This window comes from Canis aureus, chromosome 8 (genome assembly GCF_053574225.1).
Source record: "Canis aureus isolate CA01 chromosome 8, VMU_Caureus_v.1.0, whole genome shotgun sequence".
NCBI classification, from domain to species: domain Eukaryota; kingdom Metazoa; phylum Chordata; class Mammalia; order Carnivora; family Canidae; genus Canis; species Canis aureus.
The window spans coordinates 70985823-70991489 of NC_135618.1; the positions used below are offsets into that span (position 1 = coordinate 70985823).

The 5667-nt window shown below is 42.7% G+C and overlaps 1 protein-coding gene across 4 annotated transcripts in view; it reads left to right on the top strand.

The window, feature by feature from the left end:
* Positions 1–5667, top strand: part of HIP1 (huntingtin interacting protein 1) — a 156756-nt gene that overhangs the window by 39223 nt on the left and 111866 nt on the right. The window lies entirely within an intron of this gene.

Sequence of the window (5667 nt, forward strand, 5' to 3'; positions counted from 1 at the left end):
GGCATGAAAGAAAGTTGAATTTTGGGAGAGCAGCGGGAGTTTGGGGATATGGGATGGGATATGAAGGGAAATGAAGCTAGGAAGGACAGTTGGGCCCAGATAGTGGCCCCACTTGACACAGCTTGGACCCTTGCCATGCTGCCCCACTTCATAAATCTCAAATGAGTAATGAAGACTGATGTTTGTCTCTTGGAGCTAATTGAAATCCTTCAGCCTCACTCCCAAAGTCCTCGAATTAGAACACCCCATCCCATCTACCATGCCCTTGCGTGACCAGCAGAGCAGGAATGGATTAGCAGGAAAATCCCTCTAAGGCAGCAGGCTGGGGACCCATTTAGCAAGGAGGAGGTGAGGACATAGTCAGAATAGTTTGCTCCTTTGTGTCCTTAGGAGAGAGGGAGAGGGAAAGGGAGAGAGAGAGAGAGAGAGAGAGAATATCTACATAGCCATATCTCCATCTATCAGCCCCCCCTTAAGCTTTCCAAGGTCAAGAGGCCTGCATAAACAACTAAAACTCTTACCTCCTGGGAAATAGAAATAGAAATTCCTTGTGGGCTACCTTTGATTTTTTTTTCTTTTTTCCCTTTCTGTCTGTAAAATGAGAATATTGGTCTAGATAGTTTTCAAACCTTTTGAATTTACTAATTTGACCAGCACTTGTTAATCACTTGCCATGAGCAAGCATTGCCATGGTGCCAGCCCTAGTAGTATATATGGTGGGCGGATGAGACAGGACCACATGCCATCTTCATGCATCTGCTAGTGGACAGATGTTTAATATATCATGACAGGTGTGATATGGCATCAAGAAGAGCAGGTGCTGTACTCTAATCTGGGGATAGCAAGCAAGGAGGTTCGAGCCAGCATTTGAAGGAAGAGCAGGAATTAGCTGGAAAAAAGAGGTCAAGAAGATCATTCCAGGCAGAGGATGCAAAAGCCAGAAGGTGGATAAATGCTTTCATTCCAGGAATGCTGTGGAGTGCCTGCAGAGTGGACAAGGAAGAGACAGAGGGCTTAGAAGAGTAGGGCTGAGGAGACAGAGCAGATGTGCAAGGTCCTGAGAGTGTTATATTTTATCCTAAGGACAATGGATAACCTTCAAAGGGTTGGAGGCAGAGAAGTATCATGATTGCACCTGCACTTTATAAAGATCCTTCTGATATACTGTTGCAATCCCGAAAGTTATTTAAATGAGGCAGCAGGACAGGTGAAAGGGAGGCCTCGTTGTGAAGAATGAGATGATGGGGACAGGGGCAAGGCGTCAGGAGGATGAGTGTGGTGACCATAGGGATGGAGAGAAGTGAGTGGATGGGGACATTTAAGAGACCGAGTTGCCAGCACCTGGTCATTGGAGAGATGTGAGAAGACGCAGCCAAGGGTTAATAGGATTCTGGCTTTGGCCACGACTGGAAGCATGATGGAGTCATCAGATTGCAGGGATGATCAGGGATGGATTTAGGACATGTTGAATCTGAGGTCACTGTGGACATAGCTAAGCAGATCTGGAGGCTGGAGAGATGGAAGTTATGTTGGCATCTGGGTGGTAATTGGAAGCATGGAGGTTGAGGAAACAATGAAGGAGAGTGCAGAAGGGCAAGGGGAGATGTCTGTCTGGAAGACCCCAACATTTAACACACAGGTGGAAAAGAAAGAAGCCAGCCAGGGAAAGGAAAATGAAGAATGGAGGGAAACCAGGAAAACTTGGTGCCACGGAGGCCAAAGGTGGAGCGTGGCATGGAGTTCAAAGTGCCAAGCCACGGAAAACACAACTACAAAATACAAGCTTTCGTTAGGTGGGAACTGGAAAAGTGTTCTTTGGATTTTGCAAATGGAGCGTATTGTGGATCTAGCAAGAGCTAGAGGAATTCATAAATTGAAGACTGTCAGTGAAGGCTGGGCTTTCAAGAGTTTGACTTGGGAAGGGAAAAGTGGGCTATAGTTGAAGGAGTGTGTCAGGTTGACAAGAGTTTTTTTTCTAAGTTGGGGAACTTTGTTTAAGAGCAGATGGGGGTGCTTAGGTGGCTCAGTGAGTTAAGCGCCTGCCATCAGCTCAGATCATGATCTCGGTGGCCTGGGATTGAACCCTGCATCAGGCTTCCTGCTCAGTGGGAAGTCTACTTCTCCCTCTCCCTCTGCCCCTCCCCCCTGCCCCTTGCCCCCTGCTTTTGGTCTCTCTCTCTCAAACAAACAAATAAATAAAATCTTTTTAAAAATAAAAAATAAAAGCAGTTGAAGATAAACAGATTAACAATTGACGTTACGGGACACCAGGGGCAGGAGTGTATCAGCTGGGTTCAATCAGAGAAGCAGAACCACTTGGATTATAAGAGGTCTGTTATAAAGATTTGACTTTGCATAGTTGTGAGAATTCATTACCCTGTCTATGTGAAGTTGTTTTCTCTGTATCTGGTGCTAGATCTTGAAGTCCATAGGGAGGCAGTTGGGAAGGAAAGAGGCAGGTGATGTGGGGTTAGGGGAACAAGAAAAAGCTGGAACCGTAGAGATTGAACTAGAACCCACAAGGATGGATTGGAACTGTGTTGGTTTCTCACTGACATTTCTTCCAACTTTGATAATGAATATCTGCAGAGTATGGGTGTTCTTTGTATGCACCTGGCCCAGGAGTTGGTGAAGCTAGAGCTTGGGGAGCAGCAGGCCTGGCTGCTGCTCCATCTCAACCAGTTGACCCAGCAGACAAATGATAGTGTATATCTCTACAACGGTGCCTGGTGCTTGCACGAACTTCCTGAGTGTAGAGGAACATGGCTGCTCCTTCATGGTTGCCTTCCAAATCTTGGGCAAAGTACCCCATGATAATTTGGAACTACACAGGAAGGGAATTCTGGGAAGCATAGTCCACCTTAGTTAAGGTGACAAATATGGATCCATCTTAGAAGACTGCTTCATTTTTAAGCATTTTTAGCAGATCCAGGCACTGTCTTAGGAGCTAGGGATACAATTTAGTTAGAGTTCATCTTCACAGAACTTAGGTTCCAACAGGGAAATCAGGCAATAGCAAGTATGTATATGATATCATGGTAGATTGTGATAAGTACTACCAGGAAAAAACAAAAAGAGAAATAGCTAGTGTTGGTGCTAGGAGTTGGGTGAGAAGGAGGTTTTATTAGAGAGGGTGGTCGGAAAACCTGTTTGATGAAGTACTGTTTAATCGCAGATCGTAGTGAAGTGATGAAGCCAGCCAAGCAGAGATCATAGGAAAGAGCTTTTCAGGCAGAGGAAAATAGTATGTGCAAAGGCCCTGGGGCAGGAACAGTCTTGTTCAAGAAACGCCAAGAATGTCAGCTACCTTGGGGTGGGAGGTGGGAGCTGAGGTTGGAGAGCTAGGTAGTAGCCAGATCAGGTAGAATAGTCATCATCTAACTTACCTAGTGGTTCCCTTCAAGACCTTACTGGGAAGGTTTGTCCTTTTTTGACCTTAATTAAATCATCCCCAGTGCTTAAAACCTCTCCCCAGTGATGTTTGTTGAATATTTTAACATCATAGCTGCATGAGGCAATGGATAACAGTTGGGGTGGACAATAGACTAATATAGAGCTTAAAAGGAAAGGCTAAGGAGTAAGGTGTCCATTGAGCCATTTATTTATTTATTTATTTATTTATTTATTTATTTATTTATTTATTTATTTATGGGAGCTTTTAAAAGCTCAGATGTTTCTGTAATACATGTACATTTGTTGGCCAAACATCATGTGCATGTTCAGAAAAGACTTGAGAAGGCAATAATCTCTCACCTCTAACTGACATTGAAGTTATGCACAAGCAGGATGTGAAAGGTGGACCAAGGTATACACTGTGTTGAAGGCATGCCCCAACATGCAAACAGAACCCCACAGTGAAAGGGGGAGATTTATTGGTTCTAGGAGGTTAAGGAAATCTCTGTCTAATCATTAGCTGACCGGTAAGTTAACTGAGCAAAGGCTTCAGTGATCACACATGACCTAGAATACAGACTTTGCAGAATTAGTTCAGGAAGGTCACCAAACAACCACCCACCACATTAAGCAGCAACAATGACAAACCCTATGAAGGGGTGAAAGCTGGCTTCCAGAGTTGCTACATTATATTATTTGAAATGTGCAGTGTTCAACAAAAATTATGAAACATGCAAAGAAACCGTAAGAAAATACAATCTGTATATGTGGTGGGGGGGAAAGCAATTGATAAAAACTGTTCCCGAGGAAGCCCAGACACTGGAATTGCTAAACAAATACTTTAGATCTGCTATTTTATTTTTTTAAGTTTTATTTATTTATTTGAGAGAGAGCAAGAGCAAGCATGAGTGAGGGGAGGGACAGAGAGAGAGAGAGAAGTAGACTCCCTGCTGAGCACAGAGCCAATGGTAGGGGGAGGGGCTCCATGCCAGGACCTGAGATACAACGTGAGCAAAGGCAGATGCTTAGCTGACTGAACCACTTAGGCGCCCTTAGGTCTGCTGTTTTAAATATGTACAAAGAGCTAAAGGAAACCATATCTAAATGAAAGTATGATAATTTATCAGTTGTGTATAACACTCAGTGCTTATCACATCATGTGCCCTATTTAATGCAACTGATAAATTATTGAACACTACATCTGAAACTAATGATGTACTACATTTTGGCTAATTGAATTTAAACTGAAAAAAAATTTTTTTTTAAAGATTTTATTTTTTATTTATTCATGAGAGACACAGAGCGAGAGAGAAAGGCAGAGACACAGGCAGAGGGAGAAGCAGGCCCCATGCAGGGAGCCTGATGTGGGACTCGATCCCCGGTCTGGAGACCACGCCCTGGGCTGCAGGCGGCACTAAACCGCTGCGCCACCGGGGCTGCCCTAAACTGAAAAATTTTAAAAAATAAATGAAAATGGAGTCTCACATATATCTCAGTTGAGATATTTGATGAAATAATGACTGAAAACAGGCCAACTTAATGAAAAAAACCCATTCATTCCACATCCCAGAAACTCAGCAAACTCCAAGGAGGATAAATTCAAAGAGATCCACACCTGGACACATCATAACCACAAAAGTGACTCATCATGTACAGGGGATCTTCAATAAGATTAACAGCTGATTTCCCATTAAAAATAAAACAGAAGGCAGAGGGAGGACATATTCAGAGTGATGAAAGGAGGGAAAGAACCCTGCCCAACCAAGAATTTTACGTTTGGTAAACGTGTACTTCAAAAATGAAAGAGAAAATAAGATAATCCTCAGCCTGATGAAGGGCATCTACAAAACAAACAAACAAACAACTCACAGTTAACATCATATTTAATAGTGAAAAGATTGAAAGTTTTCTTCCCTAAGATCAGGAACAAAACAAGGATGTCTGTTCTTACTTCTCTATAGGATTTTACTGGATGGAAATTCTCGAGAGCAGTTAGGCAAGAAAAAGAAATAAAAGGCATCCAGATTAGCAAAGAGGAAGTAAAACTCTATTGGTTGATGACATGATTATCTATCTATCTATCTAATCTATATCTCTCTATATAGATAGATCTATATATATTTAAGTACAATATACTTATTTAAGTTATATATATATAACTGCCACCAGCTGCCACCTCTCAGAGGTCGATGAGAAAGAAATGACCTTCTTTTACCCCCACCCAGCAGAATGTTTTTTTTTCATTCATTCATTCATTCATTGAACCCACAAACA